Here is a 23806-nt window from a genome sequence, read left to right on the forward strand (position 1 = left end):
CTAGCAATGGAGCTATTCCTCATGAGATAATTTTAGAATCCTTGTAGAAGATCATAAGGTTCACCTTTTTGTCAACTGGTGGGTTTTATGTGGGTGCTGATGATGTTCTTCAGGGTTGCCTCATCTTTCTCATACTCCATGCTGATGTAGCCCTTGTAGAACAGTCTGGTGGTCCTCTCACTCTCATGGGGGGGTGTGGTTCTCATGACGATACCACCTATCAACAGCATTTCTCGTCACTCCGGCGACCCAAAGGTAGGAAGGAGTATCCATTATCCACCAGGGTTTGAGCAACATGTTCGAGCTCATCGAAGTGGTATTCCAAGAAGAACATGGCACAATGAAGATAGACATTCATGACCAAGGATTTTAATTTTTCCCAGAATTTACTGTTGCCGTTGAGGCAGGGTCCGATGTCAGTTGGCTTACGGTGGACCTGCATGTGAAAGCCTTGAGGAGTGCTGGCAACACAGACATCAAAAAAGGGAATGGTGCCATCCACGCTCCTCTCCATGCAAAGTGGAGAACCCAGTCCTCCTCAAATGTACACCTGAGTGTCTCCAGTTCATCTTCATCAGCGACGTTGACGAAGGTGTCATCGATGTACCGAACATATACAGTTGGTATGAGGATCCTGCTGAAGACACGCTGTTTGACAACCGCCATACAAAGTTAGTGAATATCACACCAAATGGAGAACCCATGGCTACTCTGTCGCTCTGCGTCCACATTTGCCCCGATTCCCCGGCTGGCTGATGAAGAGTTAGAGGAATTTATTTCTGGAGATAGAGATTCATTTCTTGCTATAATGTGGTTCGGATTCCACAATAAGCTGTAGGTTCCGTTGCTAAGTAATCAATTGGTTCTTAGCCACGTAAAATAAGTCTAATCCTTCGGGCCAGCCCTAGGAGAGCTGTTAATCAGCTCAGTGGTCTGGTAAAACTAAGGTATACTTTAACTACAATACAGACTAAACAGCATCCCAACAGCCATTCTTTTCAATAATAATGATAATTATAATGCCACTTTTCCACTAAAATTTGTCAGGATATTATCAGGCTTAAACATACTATCTATTCTTTTGTATTTCTATGTAAACAAGCCTGGCTTCATAAAACTGAATTAAAAACTGGGAATATACTTTATGAAAGAGTAGAATAGTTCCTTAGGAAAAAAATTCTTAAAATCTGAAGTTCAATTTATTATATTATATCAAAAGGTACCAAAGAGATGACGGGCTAGTAGTTTATCCTAAGGATTTGCTAAGAACCCAGAAGGCTGCACCCCCTTTTGGCACAACCAACTCCAAAGAGGAAACAATTGTTCAGTTTAATAATATATATATATATATATATATATATATATATATATATATATATATATATATATATATATATATATATATGTATATGTATATATATATATGACATTTTTTTATCACACCGTGATTTATATACGATCTTGAAGCTACAAATATCGCTTAATATCAAATCCACGCTACCTCGGGAATATCCCCAATGGGGAATTATCACCGAAGGGGAATTTATAAGTGATAAATGGACGGGCACTGCCGAGTCTCGATCCCACGACACACAGACGCGCATCCAGCGAATCCAGTCGACGCTAACCACTGAGCTATCAAGAGAGGTATAAGTTAACGCCGAGTCTGGTGTACTATATTTACCCGTCGAGAGCGGGGAAATTGTACTTAGCCTCGGCATTAACCCACCTCGACCATGATAGTTCATGGGTACGTTTGGAACACGCAGCTCTTTTTATGACATTTTTTATCACACCGTGATTTATATACGATCATGAAGCTACAAATATCGCAATATCAAATCCACGCTACCTCGGGAATATCCCCGATGGGGAATTATCACCGAAGGGGAATTTATAAGTGATAAATGGACGGGCACTGCCGAGTCTCGATCCCACGACACACAGACGCGCATCCAGCGAATCCAGTCGACGCTAACCACTGAGCTATCAAGAGGTATAAGTTAACGCCGAGTCTGGTGTACTATATTTACCCGTCGAGAGCGGGGAAATTGTACTTAGCCTCGGCATTAACCCATCTCGACCATGATAGTTCATTGGTACGTTTGGAACACGCAGCTCTTTTTATGACATTTTTTTACCACACCGTGACTTATATACGATCATGAAGCTACAAATATCGCTTAATATCAAATCCACGCTACCTCGGGAATATCCCCGATGGGGAATTATCACCGAAGGGGAATTTATAAGTGATAAATGGACGGACACTGCCGAGTCTCGATCCCACGACACACAGACGCGCATCCAGCGAATCCAGTCGACGCTAACCACTGAGCTATCAAGAGAGGTATAAGTTAACGCCGAGTCTGGTGCACTATATTTACCCGTCGAGAGCGGGGAAATTGTACTTAGCCTCGGCATTAACCCATCTCGACCATGATAGTTCATTGGTACGTTTGGAACACGCAGCTCTTTTTATGACATTTTTTTTTATCACACCGTGATTTATATACGATCATGAAGCTACAAATATCGCTTAATATCAAATCCACGCTACCTCGGGAATATCCCCGATGGGGAATTATCACCGAAGGGGAATTTATAAGTGATAAATGGACGGACACTGCCGAGTCTCGATCCCACGACACAGACGCGCATCCAGCGAATCCAGTCGACGCTAACCACTGAGCTATCAAGAGAGGTATAAGTTAACGCCGAGTCTGGTGTACTATATTTTCAGACCCATCAATTTTCATTTAAAATAACTTTGACAAATGACATTAAGACAAATATTACTCTTCACCCATTTCTTATCTTAGGTTTTAGAACTTAAGTAGTTCGTGCTGACAACGTTTTACTGAAGATATTGGAAGAACAGGCTGTCTCAAGTGATTTAATAAGATTAATGTTTCAGTAAGCAGTAAAATGGATACTGGACAGAGAGCACACTGTCGTTGTACAATGAATCAACTACGGCCAAAGTCGACATGCCTGCTCGTGCCCACTAATTACTACACATTTTTTTTTCGCTGGCTACGACCATGACGCCATGCAGAGTCAGAGGAGAGCCATCGTGGCCGTGGTAGTCGTATTGATGAGGGAGACGCTGAGCTGTAAACGACGCCCGGTGCATGTGACATTGGCCTTTTACTCCAGAATCTTACACTGCTTTCAACAACCTACCCTCCTCAATTTTTTCCACATGACCTAACTATCTCAAAGTACTCTGAGCAATCCTTTCAACTACGCTACAGTTTTTAACACTCACTATTAATCCACACACAAATATATACATACATACACACACATTATATATATATATATATATATATATATATATATATATATATATATATATATATATATATATATATATATAGACAGATAGATCGATAGAGCCAAAAGAAAATATTTTAAAAAGAAAACAAATTAGCATCATAAAACAGCTGAAAAAAGATTAATAATTTAAATGAGAAAATGTGAAATAAAACTCAAGTGCCACAGCAACTAACAATCATCGGAGTTTCGACACAAATTTATCCACTATTATACAGACGAATTTAGACAGCCTAATCAGTTTCTTTGTCTCGCCCCTTCCTGACTGGCTGAAGTATGAAGGGCTGCTCATACTTCATCTGCATTGCGGACAGCCTTCCTTTCACGGCTCAACGAAAATACACTAACTTTAATCAAGCATGGGCTTCATATAACTTTCGTTCAAAAATCTGCTGACTAAAGTAAATTATACATTATGAAAATCTTCGAGATCATTTCCGTCAAATTCTGTGAGGAATAATCAATCCTAAAGTCTGATTTTGAAACCTCTTTCTAAATGCACTATAAGCATCACCGTGTTCTTTATGTCCATACTCTTAGTTGTTTTGAAGTATCATGAAATTCGCTAAACTATTACTGCCGCGTCAAAAAAGCCAGAAAATAACTGTACGTACTCTTCAGTCGTCACACATCGAGGCCATGCTCATTTTCTGCTTTCAGAACTGCTGCCAGATGTTAATTTCCTTGGCAACTTTATTCTGAGTCAATATACCTGTACCGCTTGTTGATATTCCTCGTGTTAATGAACAGCGGCTGACTCCTCATGGGATTAACAGGCAAGTCAATATCATAATAGTTTCATATTCCACATGAAACATGTTTTAAATGTTTCATACAAAATAAAACATAAACAAGTAAAAAATGCGCCGAAGTTTCTTCGGCGCAATCGAGTTTTCTGTACAGCGTATATGCTGCATAAAACTCTCAGCCACGGCCTATGAAATCTCAGCCGCGACCCATGAAACTTTCAGCCAAGGCCCAGTGGTGGCCTGTGTTGTCGGCACCTATAGCGGTGCCAGATGTACGATCATGGCTAACTTTAAATTTAAATAAAATAAAAACTACTGAGGCTAGGGGGCTGCAATTTGGTATGTTTGTTGATTGGAAGGTGGATGATCAACATCGCAATTTGAAGCCCTCTACCTCAGTAGTTTTTAAGATCTGAGGGCGGACAGAAAAACTGCAGACGGACAGACAAACAGCCATCTCAATAGTTTTCTTTAATAGAAAACTAACAAAAAGTTATTCTTTGCAAATGCTCAAGCAAAAATAGACGAAGGTGAAACTGGGCGGAGTGTCCATTCCTAAAAAGTTCTACCTCGCCTGCGGATGACACACTGAAAAATCAGTGAAGTGTCTATTTCAACGAGCAGTGGTTATTATTTAAGGTTCTGGATACTCATTAAAATCGCTAACAAGAAACAATAACGTAGTATGTCTGGTAGACGATAAAAATTACAGAAAATCTGAAAAAAAAAAACAAATGAAAACGAGGCGGATTCTCTACTTACATAAAAAGAAAGCATGTGGATTTTTGCTGTAATGTAAAACATCAAAGTCCGCTTGTACAATACGCTAATGAAGAATTTCCGTTAATTTTTTCCGGGAATGTAAAATTTCAAGATACAAAAAAAAAAAAAAAAAAAAAGCCCGCCATTTTATCAGTGTCGTCACTAGAAACATCAATAGCCAAGTACAGTCATGACCCACAAGTTACAAGAAACAACAATAGCCAAGTACAGTCATGACCCACAAGTTACAAGAAACAACAATAGCCAAGTACGGTCATGACCCACAAGTTACAAGAAACAACAATAGCCAAGTACAGTCATGACCCACAAGTTACAAGAAACAACAATAGCCAAGTACAGTCATGACCCACAAGTTACAAGAAACAACAATAGCCAAGTACAGTCATGACCCACAAGTTACAAGAAACAACAATAGCCAAGTACAGTCATGACCCACAAGTTACAAGAAACAACAATAGCCAAGTACAGTCATGACCCACAAGTTACAAGAAACAACAATAGCCAAGTACAGTCATGACCCACAAGTTACAAGAAACAACAATAGCCAAGTACAGTCATGACCCACAAGTTACAAGAAACAACAATAGCCAAGTACAGTCATGACCCACAAGTTACAAGAAACAACAATAGCCAAGTACAGTCAAGACCCACAAGTTAAAAGAAAAAACAAGTAAAAAATACGCTGAAGTTTCTTCGGTGCAATCGAGTTCTCTGTGCAGTTTATAATGCTATATGAAACTCTTAGCATGTAGACGGGTTTGTGCCGTCATTTTCAAGCAATCTTCCAAAAGCTGTATGATGAAATAGTCCACAAACTTCATGAACTCGCTCTTGCTGGGAAAAAATACTGAAAATGCCCCTAACATTAAATACCTCCACATCTATTAAAAATGTCACTACCACAGTAAATTGTTATGGAAATCATTTGTCCTCTTTCGTTCTTTCTTCCTTCCTATAACTGACTTGAAACTTGATATTTATATTATATATATATATATATATATATATATATATATATATATATATATATATATATATATATATATATATATATATATATATAGAGAGAGAGAGAGAGAGAGAGAGAGAGAGAGAGAGAGAGAGAGAGAGAGAGAGAGAGAGAGATTAAGGCAAATAATATACTGAACCTGGATATCCTGGAAAATAACACATCTTGTAACAAGCGAGGCATCAAAGGTGCCTAGAAAACGTGGTAATCAGTAGCTGAAATCGGAGGAGGGGAAAACCGTAAAATACACAAGTAGAACTTCACAGAACACGTCTCCCCAGTACACAGAGTAACTGCTCAATCCCATGAATGTCTACAGTAATTTCAGCTCATTAGTGCATTACCACAGAATAATGAGCATGAAGAGGAAGTACGCTCGGCGGTTCAACAGACGGCAGGCCACCAACAAAAATAAGAAACAGATAAATAAAGCAATAAAATATAAATAAATTCAACATATAATTACTATCATGTTTTATGTTCATTTCAGGATATGTCAAATTCTCTCCTGTTATCGGAACCCCCCAAAAAACCTGACATCCTTTTTTGTATTCAATGCTTCCACTATTACTTAAGAAACATACCCTCTTTCAGTTTCTCTTGCCTAAAATATTCGTCTTTGAACATTATTTTCGTTGAATATTTAGACCATTTTCCAAATTACCAGGCAGATCAAACTGTGTATTAGCTTGGTACATCTTGCCCTTAAAACTATGTGTACCTATCTTCTTATTTTATCTCACACACCTTTACTGGCAAATCTAGACTGACTCGCTTTCTTCAACACCCTTTATTCTTATAACCATCCCTTTTCAAACATCTGTAGGACTGGGAGGGGAAAATAAAGCATTTCGCAAAACAATCTCTCTCTCTCTCTCTCTCTCTCTCTCTCTCTCTCTCTCTCTCTCTCTCTCTCTCTCTCTCTCTCTCTCTCTCTGCCATTACTTTTGATTCTACCTTCAAAACGTAGCAACGCACGAACTTTACATCGTGCAAATGGACTACGACAAATGTTTTTGGCCTCAAAACTTCCAAATTCAACGCAACGACTAACACAAGAATGAATCCCCCTGAACTGGGAACAGTCAATCTCCTCAATCATTGGTCACCGAAAATAATGATTCCATTCAGATGGCAGCTGAAATTGTTATGGTTAAGCTATGCACAAAGTATCGGTGCAGGCAATTCGTAACTGTTTTACCTGAGAATTCCAGATTTGAAGTAAACTTCAGAAAATTACCGAAATCTGCGCTTTTCCCTAAAAACAACAGCCAAACTTGAGCCATTTTATAAGCATCCAAGATCATGTGAAGTGAATTTTAAATGTAAGATATCATTCAAATTGCGTAATACAAGTATATACAAGATGCAAACATTAAAATCCCAATTATGCAACAAAATTATGAGATTTTCATCCACAATCAATGCTATACCTAATTCCTTGTATAACTCAACCAATGCAATCAGTGTAACCTTGTGCCCTCTTCTAATATTATGGGCAATGTTAGGTTTAAAAAAAAATCAGTGAATACTTGATATTTGTGTACAATATGTTGCTCGAAATCCTTGTTTTACAAAGACAATTTGAGATTTTCCTAAAAAATAGTGACCTTACAAAAACCATATTACAATTATTCATCCTTGAGCCCAAACTTAATTACGTGCAATCTGTGCTCCCAATATAACTAGAATTCTAATTAATAACTGTGTGAACAATAGAAAATTATTAAAATCCTGATTTTGCAAGAAAAGTCAGAGGTTTTTAAAAATCTGAGAACCTGTGACACATTACTATGCTGAGTGCAAGTTATGCGCAAATGAAATTCGATCATAATTCTCATAATTGCATAGTCACGGATCAATAATAGACAGTCTAATGGAGGCCTTCCCTATTTTGCTTCTAACTCCGGTGTGTGTGTGCGCGCGCGTAGTTTATCTAATTATTTACATTTTAAGGGGAATAATAACAATGACAATACGAGATTGAATAAAAATACGGTGCAGGAAGCATACGATTCAAAATGCGCATGCGCAGTTATTATCCAGTTACTACACTGGTTGACTCATTTCAAATATAAACGAAGCACTCTGTCTACTCCTCATTCACCTGTTATATCTTCGGTTTTTATCTGGCATAGTAAATCCATTTACTCATTTGTAGACTTCAGACACTCGATTAATTTTTGTTTACTATCAACTTTAATATAGGCCTAACCTTTCCTTGAGTTACTGAAGATCCCATCATCTCTCCGATTCCTCCCTTACTGATTTAAACATTTTTTTTTTCTTTTAAAGGAATTTTATTTTTCAACTTTTGTACATTTTCATCTTCAATGTACCAGCTGTTCAACTTCATTATCTTGCATAATTAGTTTTTAAAATGCATTTATATTTAGAGAAAAGACTTTTTCCGTTGGACTTAATGAACTCGGCCTTACATACTAAAAACTCTGTGTTTTCGGATTAAATTAATAGAATTTATGATAAAATGCGCTTAATGACCGGAGCTCGGTTTCCTCGTTAGGTAAATTTTCTTGTATACAAGTCTGTTAATCAGAGACAGCGTACGTTATTTAAAAACGTAGTTATTTATAAGATCAAGAATAATTTTCCGCTGAAATAAATAAAAAATAAACAGCAAGAATAATTTTCCGTGGAAATAAATAAAAGATAAACAACAAGAATAATTTTCCGTTGAAATAAATAAAAAATAAACAAGTAATTATAAAAATAGAGCGCTGAAAACCATTGCTTTTGCTCGCTGGCTTTAACAGAAAGGGAAGCTGAACAATGTCCACATGATGCCTTAAACAGTATAATCAAATCAGACATTTAACGAGGAAATCTAATGTACGGTAATCTAGGACATACACAATTTAGATGTCCGTATGCTTCTCTGTAGTCTAAGCTTTTTTTCTCACAACAGCACACCTTTCCTACGGCAAGGATACAATATGTCCTCAGAAGTACTTACTTTTTCTTAACAAATTGGATAAATTAATACTGTCATCATCAAATTACTTCGTAATCTATTCTAATTCTTACACACAATGAACTGATAATATTTTCTGTCTATTACATAAGTATCAAAGCAGGAATATATGAATAAGGATATACAGCATATATATATATATATATATATATATATATATATATATATATATATATATATATACATATATATATATATATATATATATATATATATATATATATATATATATATATATATGTGTACATATGGGAAAGACAAATTTTATAATGATTCGTTTCCTTAAGTTTTTAACATTGTTTGTAGAAGTGTTGGCGTTTCTTCTGAAAGCTGTGGCAGAGCTTCATTGTTGGGTATATCTTAAAAGTATTTGCCGTTACAGAATTTAGGAAATGCATTTTTTCCACTCTCGAAAGGAGTCCTCAGTCCTACTGTTGTTCTGATGGAAGTGTGAGGGTAAAGCACAATGTTCGGTAGGTTATAAGAAATTTCTATTTGCTTCAAGCATAACCGGTTCCACATAAGGAAAACTGGCTAGCTCAAAGGTATTCACTTATCAAAAAACGCTACTCACTCATTAACTCCATATACATCACAATCCATATAAACATACTGTAGCCACCCACTAAAATGCAGTCATGCCAACCCACAGTAATATGAAATTATTTATAACTAATTAGCAAAATCATTTGTTCCAACGTGAGGATTCAATTAACTAGGGTTTTTCGCAACATTTTAAAAGAACGACTACTTCTGCAAAGTCTCGTAAAATCAACAATCAAATCCTTATCAAGAAAAGAAAAGGCATTCACATCCTGTTCATGCAAAGCACAAAATTTCCTATTTATCGCACAACCAATCTTTTTTGGCCTGTCTTCCCAGAAGTGTTCACGAACCTCCCTCAATTTAAATAAGCTTCATCGCAAGACTTGGCAAGCGAAGACAACTCATGAAATCAAGAAAATGCTGTACACTGACATTTGGCAACGAGCATACAACAAGGCTAAGCAGAACAAAAGTGACAAAACAAAAAGCATTTGTTCTATAAACACAAAACACATCCAAAAGCTCTCACGCCAAATTCTCTTTTTTCAGCCAACCTGGGGCCATTAATATAGTCTGAACTATAACAACATTTATCCAGTTGAGTAACTCCATCTCTACACCAACTCGGGCTGCCTCTTTCCACTTCCTTTTTATGTAAGTAAGAAAACTTTTAATATAATAAAAACTATTCTCATGATTATGATGATCATTTAAAACGGTCATACACTGAAAACTATAAATTACTACCCGTAAGATTAAGGCCTGTGGTGTTTTTCTTCAACATGATTAGTCAAAACTACAATAATTTGTATGCATCATAGTAATATGGAAAACCCATGTTTCCAATGGAATGTACTTCCAATTCCATGGTTACGAAAAAGATTAAAAGTAACCTGCCAATTGAATAACACGATATCATGTATATATATATATATATATATATATATATATATATATATATATATATATATATATATATATATATATATATATATATTCATACAGATTTCGTTAAATTCTACGGATTTTTGATTGTTGATCATCTTCTTATTAGTTTGACTATATATTCTGAATCTTCTACTTTCTTCCAAATTTAGCTGATGAATAAAAATACGAGGATTAACTCTCAGTTCCATTTACTGGGAACACAACACCACAGCTGTTCCGTCATTCGTCGTGACCTCTTCAAAGTGTATTATCTGGAATTTATTGTTGTTTATGACTGAGCTGGCTTTATGCCTGCACGCGCTCTAGCTCATAGAGCAGCCCGTAAAAAAAAGTTACATTATATATATATATATATATATATATATATATATATATATATATATATATATATATATATATATATATATAACAGTCTGTGGGTGTATATAATATACATATAATATATTTATATATATATATATATATATATATATATATATATATATATATATATATATATATATATATATGAATCTTTTGTCACTTATAAAGGCGTGACTTTTTATATCCACAAATATTAAACCACAAATATCCTCGGAAATAACAACACTAAATATTAAAGCTTACCTGTGGCGAAGCACCTATCACCCTTTGGGAGTAAGTTATTCCCGAGGTATAGTGAAGTGGGAAAAGATGCAGAGAAAGAAGAAGTGAACTGGAAATTAAACGATATTAGAGGTTTAATATTTGTGTGTGTGAGTACTGATATATATATATATATATATATATATATATATATATATATATATATATATATATGTGTGTGTGTGTGTGTGTGCATGTGTATATACATGTACATATTATGTATGTATGTATGTATGTATGTATGGATGTATATAATACGGAAAAACAAAGAACATTCCTTATCAAGCTCAAGATGAGAACATTATAATAAAACTGGCGGGGTCTACCCTTACAAATGCGAAAGCTAAAACGGTCGTGGAAAAACAGAAGATAGAAAATTCCAGTTGTGACCACAGGGAATACATTGTCACGTCAATGAAGTAATGACCAAGAAAGCCAGATCACTTTCCACCGACAAAAATCATTAACACAAATGAATTTCACGAATCCAACAAAAATAGAAGTAATAGCATACATAAAGGAGTCATAAAATTAGTGCTGATATATACAGGGCATATATATGCATATATATATATATATATATATATATATATATATATATATATATATATATATATATATATATATATATATATATATATATATATATATATATAGATATATATATAGATATATATATATATATATATATATATATATATATATATATATATATATATATATATATTTGTTACGTGTGAGGGTCTTGGTTGATCATGTATTATTCAATTTACGTAATTTTTACGGCCCTGCAAACCAAGATTACACGTAACCTGCCACTTGAAGCCAAAAGTTAACCTCAAAGACAGTCGTTAATTAGCCAAAGGTCGCCAGTTAAGGGTAATTAACCTTAACAAAAATATTTGAGATGAATTTGATTTTAAACGCAACGGTTCTTCCAAACATTCGGACGCGAGGCATACAAAAGCATCGAGATTTAACCTGATTTTGCTTACCCTAAATCCTAGGTATTTTACTGGAATAACGGGGTTGAAGCTAACAATATAATAATTAGGCTTAATCTAGACTTCGTAAACACATATACCCTAAGTGGTGGCTGAAGGAAGAAAACAAAGAAAGAGTTGGAAATACAGAAAAGAGGTTAAAAGAATGGACGAAGTTTCGAACAGCACACGGACTATACCTTAATGACGAAGCGTTGGCGCGCATTTACAACGGACGTGCTGAAGTTCGGGTGTGTGTTTCTTGCTCCACCATTCACTAATAAAATAATAGACAAAGGCGGGGACAGGGCCACCTTCCAGACGTCTGCTCGAGACGGCGGCTAGTTTCTCTCTGTAGTTCCCTGACCGGCCTGGGTCAAAACAGGCCTACAGTCATGCCTTAGGCGTCTATGCTCTGTTAAAAACATTCGCCACGAGAGACAGGTAGAAAGGAAAAAAGGACTTTAGGACCACCTATTCTTAAAGTTGAATATGGAAATTTCTCCTATAGGGGAAAAATGGCTAAATGCTACCTATCCTTTTCAACGGACGTTAAAGTTTGAACTGAAGACGCTCCTAGCGTGGGACAAAGCAATTTCCTGTCTTGATCAGGCTGATACTACTATCCCTAAATGTTCGAGGGCTTAACAGCGTAAATATTTATAAAAATATATATATATATATATATATATATACATACATAATAATATATATAACTATATAACTATGAAATATTTTCTGTTAAAACAGAAATCCATCTAATAATAGAGTCCATAAAAACGCCAAAAGGTAGAAAATTATTGCTATATTTCAGAGACCAAACTATTTCCCTCTACTGGCAGGCAAGTATATACTTGCCAGGAGAGGGAGACAGTTCGATCTCTGAAATATAGCAATAACTTTCTACCTTTTATTTTTTATGGGATCATAAATATATATATATATATATATATATATATATATATATATATATATATATATATATATATATATATATATATATATATATATATATATATAAATAATATATATTGTGTATATATATATATATATATATATATATAGAGAGAGAGAGAGAGAGAGAGAGAGAGAGAGAGAGAGAGAGAGAGAGAGAGAGAGAGAGCAAATCTCTACTGAGTATGATTACTCTGATTCAGGAATGTCAGCACAGGAAATGAAGCAATTATACCTTACGTAAAGTCACAGAGGCCAAATAAATTAAGGGGAAAGAAAACCTGCAGTCAAAACCTTTTTCAAAGCAACAGTGACCTCCCAGATTTCTTCCAATAACAGAAATTGCTTAAATCTAGAAATGTTTGTATTTTTCCCCTGCTCATTTAATAACAAAAACATTTTATTCTTTTTGTTATCGTTCCTCTGTCAGTAAGCAATGATGCCAGGGACAAGAAGTTTACTTAACGGTATAACCACTGGACACTGGGAGAGGATGAGGCAAGATGAATTTGGGGATTCACGGAGAACGAGATAACGCTACAGTAATTGGGTGTTCGTAATTCAGAAACTGAACTTCAGAACTTGTGCAAAGGGTCTGTGGCCGTGAGGGCAATTCATTCTGGTAAAATCACTTCATCTTTCTCAAATTCATATCTCACCACCACTGTTTATGTCTTGTTTTTCATCTCTTCTCATACAACTTTTTCACTTCGTCAGGAAGCAATTTAAAATGAAAACCGGAAACTTGACTCCACCACATTTAAATTCTAAGTCACATATGACAGCTTCATGGTATACCTTCTAAGTGCGGACAAAAGAACATACCTACTGCCTTTGCCAACAAAACTGGGACGAAGTTAGCCTATGTTCCGCCGGCGAGTGAGTGCGTGCATGCATGCTTGCGTTTGCATATGCGCGTGTTAACCTTGGCAGATTTTGATGAAACTTGGAATAATGTTTACAGCGTTATTTTCTCAAGCGAATTAACTTTTGGGGGGAATCTGCCGAGTTAACTGTCTGTTGTCATGGCAACCATTTAAGTAATTATTCAAGATACAACATTGTCGGTTGAAACGTTATGTTTTATAGCTAGATACAAATTTGAGTTATCCTTTTCTTATTGCATGTTTATTATCTAAGGATAATCATTCAAACTTGTACGATTTCTCTTATTAGGTCGGCAGAGGATACTCTCTGCCCGTTGCGTTTGTTACGATTCAACTTCTTACCTTGATTATTCGAATCATCCTCTATTCAAGAAAGTTTCATCGCTTTAATACATCAACGAGAAACATTTTTTGTTTTTTCTGTTCCTGCTGCTCACTTTGAATTGTCCCGATTTCATCTCTGCCATAAAACTGTCACCGGAACCATTAACTGAAAATTGTCAACCATTTCACGTTTTTCAATGAAATCTTTAAAAACTCGAATTACAGGAAGAGTCGAGCCAGAAAAATTTCATCCCCGTCCCCGTACCTGACGTTTTCCAATAAAGCTTTCCCTTCTTAGAGAAAAAAAGTTCTCTCTCTCTCTCTCTCTCTCTCTCTCTCTCTCTCTCTCTCTCATATTCCTGCAAAAAATTCCGTGGTCCTCATTTCTTCAAATGGCATAGACATATAAGAAATTATTTCCGACTGTTTGCAAATCGTATGTTCTCTCTCGGACCCAATAATCATTCCCACTAAAAAAACGGCACAACTCTCATTTATTCTGGAAGTCATTATTCACATAAAGCGTTGCTAGCTGGGTAACAAATCCGCGATCTCCTGGCAGGAGGTCAGCTGCACTAAAGCTTACACATGTCAGCAAGCATTGCCTTCGGGGCAAATCATGATTCGTAAACTGTGGCCAAGGCTAAATCATGAAATTTGCCTTGAGGATGATGCTTTTTCTGAATCATTATTATTAGCACCAACAGCGGCTATAACCATTAAACAGAGCGATGCCATAAAACTGAAGGAAAAAGACATTTTTCCCATTTTTTTTTACAAATAAGAACATGAATGAATGGGACGGATGTGAACCTCATAACTGAAGGTTAAGAAACTCTCCTTTCATCGACACAGCGATCAAAATCCTCGAGAAACTTTATCGTTGAATCAAACCTTTGCACATGCAACTGCTGCTCATCGAGAACCCACAAACACGAAAACGTCTGTGGACAGCACGTCACATTCGGTAAGGAATGCTAAATAAGCATACACTAATGCACAAACACAACGCTTATTGCCTCGCACGCAACACACCCTTAGTACAGAAAGAATTATTAAAATACTTTAACCAGACCACTGAGCCGATTAACGGCTCTCATAGGGCTGACCAGAAGGATTAAAATGAAATGGTATACCAGGAGTAGGCCACTGGCCACGCACTCGAACTAAATGAATAATGAAGAAATTAAAAAAAAAAATGCCAAAAGGCATATGCTTCCACACTGAACACACGCATACATTAAATGCATTTACCAACGTTTCCATCTACTCAAAAAAAAAATAAATAAATAATGATAAAATTCATGGAACATTACTTATAACTGGATATGTACAATCTACTTCAGAAGTAAAACTCCCTAAAACTGAGCATCCTTCTGGTAACTTTGGATGCAAGCAGCTAAGGCAGAAAACATGGGAAGTATTCTCTTGACCTCTGATCTTCATTCGTCGAGTCTTCTGGTGAAGCAAAGCATGTGGAAAGCGACTCTAACAAGCATAAAATTGCCTTGAAGTTAATCTTCACTATTTCTTTGTCACAAAACGTCATTAATCTGATTGTCAGTCTATCTTAGAGAGAGGGAAGGAGAGATGGGGGGCCCGCGTGTATTACAAACTGATGAAATGCTTTAAAGATATTGGTTTCTCTGAGCTCCTAACCATGTGATTTTTTTTTGTTAAGGAGACGAACTCTATCCTAGCATAGACAATATCAGGGAAAACCAGACAAAAAAAAATTTGCTTAAGCTCTTGAATATACTTCGTGAACATATTCAACTGACGTTCAGTTTAAGTACAAATTGTGCATTTCTTTTATTAATGTTTATTCCAGATACAATAATCATCAGAGTGAAGCATCTCAACTCCTGATGAAATTTCCATATACTGTATATATGTGTATATATATATATATATATATATATATATATATATATATATATATATATATATATATATATATATATATATATATATATATATATATATATATACTGTATATCTACATGAACACGCACAACACACAAATCTATCTATATCTTACTGTAATATACATTTATACATGCACACTCAATAAAAATTGGGGTGTGACTGTGTAATCTTCAATTCACATGATTTAACAAGTAATAACACTGAAAGATACAAGCCCGGCTTTCAGCAATATTATGAGATCTTTTTCCTTACCCAACAAAACTTCTATAAAATGGACCAGACTCCGTCAATAAGAACCTAAAGTCAAGCATTATTTGTATAGAGAGAGCACTCTTCACCCACCTTTTCTATATGGAAAATAACCATGAGATCCGTATGTAAGCTATCACTTGCTGTAAATACAAAAAATCTCAGAGGCAAGGAAGCTAAATATATACTTCCAGCAATGTATTCATCGTGCACAAAAATTAGGTCCCTGACTATAATCCATTATAAATTTATGAGACTGCACATAACTAAAATCTTTCAACACAAGTACAAGAACTATTACGAGATTCTACACGGATAGTGAATACGAGTGACTTCGCCCATGTATATATATATGCTATATTCATTATACACACATGCATACATACATGTACATGTATATATACACACCCACACACATATATATAATATATATATACATACATATACATATATATATATATATATATATATATATATATATATATATATATATATATATATATATATATATATATATATATATATATATATATATACATATACATACAGTGACTTTTCACATTCACAAATATCAAGCAACAAATGTCGTTTAATGAACACTTAGCGAGTTGGAGTGGACTGGATGTTCAACATTTGTAGTCTACTGTTTAATATAAATATATATATACATATATATATATATATATATATATATATATATATATGTATATATGTATATATATATGTATATATATATATATATATATATATATATATATATATATATATATATATATATATATATATCAAACCCAACATATTCAGTATGATATTAGAAGTATATACAAGAGACAAGAGCACATACCTCGTTATAAGCCACTGAAAACTAATGTTATGACATCCATCATACAAGCAAAGCTATTCCGCAGCTAAGCATACACAGCATCCACAAATTACCTGAAAGCAAAAACGACAAGAATTAGTATGTTCTTTGATGCATCCCATTTTGATTTGATCTTTGCTTTACATTCACCATTTGCTTTCTATTCTTCAGAGACGTGTTTACCATGAGTAAACCATGTTAGAGTAGTGAGATGCAATGAGGTATGCATGAAATACTAAAAACCTCAAAATAAATGCATGAAATTTATTGTTTTATAATTATTTTTGTAGAGAAATACACAATTGTTGTTATGTACGTATGTCTCCAATACAGCACGAAGGGACGCGTGCTTGAGAATATTATAAAGTCCACGTCAGAAGGCGAGTGAGAATCAGGACTTTGAACAAGTGCTTTCGTAATTTATTCTGCATTTTCAAGTTCACACTGAATACAAAAAGAAGTTGACAGAGCCTTATATACAAAAACAGAAGGGGCGGGGTTATAGTTTGTTAATCTGGGCAGCATGTCCTTTAAACAAAAAGACAGGAACAAAGAATCAAGGGATAATCCAGGGTGGCGATTAACATTCCTGGTGGACATAGCTTCAATAAACAGTTTCTAACAGATTCCTTTTCCGATGGTCGTTGACCTTGTAGATTATTGTTGATTTATCCAGGTTCCTCGCATGGCCTGTCTTAAGCCAATGCTCAGCAATGCCATTATTTGATAAGCCTCTTGAAACGGCATATTTGTGTTGGGAGCTTCTTACTTTTAGTCCTTTTGATTTTGACCAATATAAATCTTATTACATTCTTTGCAAGGAATACTGTATAAAATAGTTTGAATTGGGAGGGGTATTCTTAATTAGTTTATTTCTCAAAATATTATTATATTTAAATACTAAGTTAATACCAATAGTTTTTAAAATGGGCACTGCAGGAATGAAATTAGGATGAAATGGTAAACAGAGAATATTCTTAAGTTCTTTGTAAACACTAGTTGGATTGTAATATGTCTTTTTTGCATTATCTTTACCAAGTTCTAGAAATATGGAGGGCAATATAATGAATCTCCTATGTTATCAATAATTTTAAACTCCTCTTCCAAAAAATTCAGGGCTACAAATTCTAAGAGCTCTGAGATACATACTGGAAAATGTTGACACCTTAATTTGTTTAGCATGGTTAGAGTAAAAATGAATATATGACAAATTACTCGTGGATTTCCTATACACTTTAAAACAAAAATTGGTGTTATTTCTAATAACTAAGACATCCAAAAATGGTATACAATTATTTTATTCATATTCTGTTGTGAATTTTATGGATGGTACAAGATTACTAATTGTTTGCAAAAAAATAGGAATACTTATATTTTCTGTTACTATACAAAAACAAGCATCTACATATCTAACCCAAAACACCTTAGAGAATAGATTTCTTGGAATAAGTCTAGACTCAAAGAATTCCATGTAAATATTAGACAAAAGTAGCGAAAGAGGGTTCCCCATAACCATACCAAATATTTGTTCATAAAAATTACCATTAAAAGTGAACTGAAATTTTTTTATACAAAGGGATATCAAATTAATAATAACATTGGTAAATAATTCTAGATTATACACGTCCAAATGTTGCGATATATATTGAAGTAAGTCATCAATAGGAATAAAGATGTCACATCAAAACTGGTTAATTTGTCAGTACTGGATAATTCAATATGGGAAAGTCTAGCACAGAAATCAACAGAGTTTTGTAAATGGGAATTTGAAACAGTACCCAGAATAGGTGATAGTAATTTAACTAGATATTTAGAAATTTTATAAGTAATAGAACCGGCTGAACTAATAATGGGCCGAATAGGAAAATCTCTTTTATATGTTTTGATTAATCCGTACATGTAAGGTAAGGACGGGCCAATCGTTGACACTGTCTCTTTTACTGAACCGAATTCCTTTAGTATAGTTCTTATTTTAGAATTGAACGTTTTTACGACATCAGCTAATGGGTCGTTCCGTCGTTTTTTGTAAGTACTAGAATCAGATCATAAGCTTTTCATTTTTTCAACATAGCTAATTTTATCCATTATTACAAAACAACTGTGTTTGTCGGCTTTAGTAATGTGCAAACCTTTACCTTTTTTCGTTTCGTGAATTGCATCTATGATCCTTTTTGGGAAATTCACTATTTTATTAGGTATTTGAAGCAAGCCGCAGAAAAGACCTTTAACTAAATTCATTGAAGGTGATACAATTGTGTTTTTCTTTTCAAGTTTGGATATCTCAGATGTTTGTGCACGAAATGCCATCACTAATAGAGTATGATAAACGATAGCCTAAAGCACATTTGGGATTCTGGTCCAGTTCTTTGTTCGATAGGTTTATTACACAATCGTCTTTGTTTGTTATTCCAATCCCTTATCTCAATGAAACTTTTTAATTTATGATCCAGGTGGTGAACTAGTTTGTTTAGCTTGAATCTAAGTCTATTATAAATTCTGTTCAGTAGCACTGTTATCCGATCCAGGGGAATCCTATTCATGAAAGGAAACCTATCCATTCTCAATTTCTTGAAAATATTGAATGCGAGCCTTCATGTCTTTTCTATATGTTTCTTAAGGGAGATTACACACAATTCATTGAAAGGAGATTCACTGACCACTCGTAATCGTCTAAGTAGGCTAATAATGAGTTTGGGATCACTTGTTCTTGTAAACATTTTTGAAGGAATTTCCGTCGAAGCCGAATACTGTGGGCTTTCACCAATGTCCGTTGGAAGTTGAAAAGAACATCTGCCAGAAAAGGGAACAGGAGCAGAAAGTTCCTCGTGGCATCCATATCCAATGCAGCACGAAGGAACGCGTGCTTGACAATATTATAACATCCACATCCACAAGAAACATTCTGCTCCTGTTCCCTTTTCTGGCAGATGTTCTTTTCCACTTTGGAGTTTAAAATTATTGATAATATAGGGGATTCATTATGTTCCCCTTCATGTTTTTTCGAACTTTGTAAAAAATTAAGAAAAAAAGACATACTACACTCCAACCATTGTTAACAAAGAACTTAAGAATATTCTCTGTTTACCATTTCATCCTTATTTCATTCCTGCAGTGCCCATTTTAAAAACTATTGATATTAACTTGATATTTAAATATAATAATATTTTGAGAAATAAATTAATTAAAAATAGCCCGCCAATTCAAACAATATTGTATACAGTATTCCTTGTAAAGAATGTAATAAGATTTACATTGGCCAAACATCAAAAGGACTAAAAGTAAGAAGCTCCCAACACAAATATGCCGTTTCAAGAAGTTTATCAAATAATGGCATTGCGAGTCATTGGCTTAAGACAGGCCATGCCAGGAACTTGGATAAATCAACGATAATCTACAAGGTCAACGACCATCGGAAAAGGAATCTGCTAGAAACTGTTTATTGAAGCTATGTCCACCAGGAATGTTAATCGCCACCCTGGATTATCCCTTGATCCTTTGTTCCTGTCTTTTTTGTTTAAAGAACATGCTGCCCAGATTAACAAACTGTAACCCCGCCCCCTTCTGTTTTTGTATATAAGGCTCTGTCAACTTCTTTTGTATTCAGTGTGAACTTGAAAATGTAGAATAAACTACGAAAGTCCGGTTTTCACTCACCTCCTGACCTGGATTTTATAATAGTATGTATGTATGTGCGTATGTACACACACACACACACACACACACACACACACACACACATATATATATATATATATATATATATATATATATATATATATATATATATATATATATATATATATGTATATAGAGACAGAGAGAGAGAAAGAGAGATGGGTATTAATCAGTAATTACACTTTATAGCAAAATGATAAAAATCAAGAGGATTATTAATGGAACCCGGAATTTCTTTCTCGAACAGATACGATAAATACACAAGCAAACGACGATTCTCGATTAAAAAAACTAGGTACCCGGACAGAGGACCCTCAACCTTCGTAGTTATCTAGAACTGACGGCAACTTCCACATTGGTGCACCTCCCGGCATAATTCCAACCTCTCTCTCTCTCTCTCTCTCTCTCTCTCTCTCTCTCTCTCTCTCTCTCTCTCTCTCTCTCTGGTAAAATACCCGGAATCAATAACGCAAACATATTTTGCAATCAAACCGCAACTGGAAACAATCTTAGCCAATCTCACATTCTTGCTTTGGTAAGGGAGCGACGAATACAAGACTACACAAAAGCGTCTGGGAACATAAAAAGGAAAATCCGTTTTGAAATCGAGAAGGGAAATTGACGAGAAAAAAAAGCAAGGAACGAGTTCCCGTAAATAAATAGTAAACTCGGGAGCTGGGTGAAGTAAGGGAGGACCGTATTGTGGATGTAAGTGATTAATCCTTCTCCGAAATGCGGTGGCTGGATCCAGGTCCGTTGGGACTTCTGAAGGTTTCCAATCAAGATATCCAATACGCAGATGGATGGATAAACCGCTCAGAGAGAGAGAGAGAGAGAGAGAGAGAGAGAGAGAGAGAGAGAGAGAGAGTTGACTAAATAGTGAGAAGTGAATATATAAGGATTCATGAAGAGAGAGAGAGAGAGAGCCACTAAGGAATAACACGAAAACTAACGAGTAAAGAAGTTAAACATAGCTAAGAAAATGAGGCGAGGCTCAGTGAATAGGGGAGGGGAAAGGGGTTCTATATACTGACAAGGCAAGCAACTGTAGAATTGTAAGATAACACAGATGAATCAAAAAGCTATATCAAATAAAAAAAAATCAAACTTAATAAGATTACAAGAATTGTACTGGAAATAAATACAAATACCGTATACTATAAATGAAATAAAATTCAAAAATACACCAGTGAACTAAGTTTAGACTATTTTTGCCTTATTTAACCAATCATCTACGCTTATTAAATAGAATATCTGGCTGTCGCAATCTGCCACAACGTGACACTATCTCCATGTGCCTTCCCTGAATGCAATTTATATGAAGGTTATCTACATATCTGCTAGGTTTCAAAACATCCCATAAATATCACAGAAGCAAAACTCAATCACAACGGTAAGTGTAGAGCGTAGCCTACGCGAGACAGACCTGCTGATTTGTCATTTGGAATAACATTTAATAGTAGACGGTAACTATGAAGATTTACTACGAAAATAATTTTAGCCTCAAATTTTTTTTAAGGCAAGTGTGAATACACGTTTATATTTCCATATCCATGAGTTTATAGTTATGGCATTGTTGGTATCTGCAGTTATTGGGACCTGATTAACTAGTTCTTTTATATATATAAATGCGTCCAACTTCAACCTGGTGGAAAGGCTTGACGACTAGAGCCCGAATGATAACTGCAACTGCGCAGTTTCAGAAAACAAAAAGCTCACGCAGCCTCACAGACTAACAGGCATGGAGGAAGTCAGATGCAGGTGTCCCTTGAAATTCACCATCTAAGGAATAGTCAAGTTAGATGGCTCACATCATGTCAGGTCTTACATTAAAATCGAACGCTTGAACAAATCTGTAATAAATATGCTTGTGTAGAGAGGTTACGGGGAAGCTTCGAAATTCTGCTCGATAATTTAGAGGCACGAAGAATGTAAGCAGTAGCCTTTGGACATGATTTATCAGCACAGAAACTCTGAAAGGCATTACTTGATAAGTAGTCCTAATGTTAACAATCAGAACTACCTTCGATATTTATCTTCAGGCGATATTGCCAACTTACATATATATACTTCACCTCTGAGCCACTAGAGAAGAGGAATATACGCGTCTAGTCACTGTTGATGGTGTGGGGTGGGGTGGGGGAGACTGCATCTGCTATGATTCCCAGTATATGCAGTGGCTTATCTGGTTTCCATCTGTGATCGGGTGGATGCAACTCTGGGCTGGTGTTTCTTTGGTTGGAGGTTCAAATGCACAAAGAAGAGGTATGTGAACATTGGCAGACAATATGTTCCTGCATAATATCGGCAAACTTCAGCCATAAAATAAAAATAATTTAGTATAAGCTCTTCGTTCAAAAATAGTCTAAAAGCGTAGATATTACATACTCCAAATTTATACTGTACAATAAAGAAAAGATCATTCGCTCTAATATGTCAATAAAGATGAACCATGAATTAGAGAAAAGTTACAAGTATTAACGAATATAAAAAAAAAAAAGTAAAAGCACAGCCAGAACAAGTGATACAAGGCAATATAAAATCACCGAGGAAGGTTTACCCTCTGAAGTTTTTGTCCACAGAACAACAAAAAATTACAAAAAGATACATTGAAAAAAGTACGGTATACAGAGACAGACTGACAGACCCATACACAAACGTGAAACAAAGGTAGAAATTTAAAGGAAAATAAAAAAGCTACGGCAAATAATAAGCTTGCTCTCAATCAGGTCCCAATAACTGCAGATACCAACAATGCCATAACTACGAACTCCACGATTTCAATACTTAGTTTGCCTCTGAATTATTTTAACACAATTTAACTAAAAACTGCAACTTTTTGACTTCAGTACTTGCGTTAATGCATTGAATAAAAAATCTCTTATCAAGATATGGTCATCATCTACTATCAAATCGCTTCACACATTCAGCCAATGCCTTTTCGACGGCAAAA

At 35.1% G+C, this 23806-nt stretch overlaps 1 long non-coding RNA gene across 1 annotated transcript in view; it reads right to left on the reverse strand.

Moving 5' to 3' along the window:
- LOC136838683 (uncharacterized) overlaps positions 1-23806 on the reverse strand; it is a 497744-nt gene that overhangs the window by 174382 nt on the left and 299556 nt on the right. The window contains exon 3 of the long non-coding RNA XR_010853144.1: positions 17161-17252. This is a non-coding gene — a long non-coding RNA (uncharacterized lncRNA). The remainder of the gene's footprint in view (positions 1-17160; positions 17253-23806) is intronic.

This window comes from Macrobrachium rosenbergii, chromosome 1, assembly GCF_040412425.1.
Source record: "Macrobrachium rosenbergii isolate ZJJX-2024 chromosome 1, ASM4041242v1, whole genome shotgun sequence".
NCBI lineage: Eukaryota > Metazoa > Arthropoda > Malacostraca > Decapoda > Palaemonidae > Macrobrachium > Macrobrachium rosenbergii.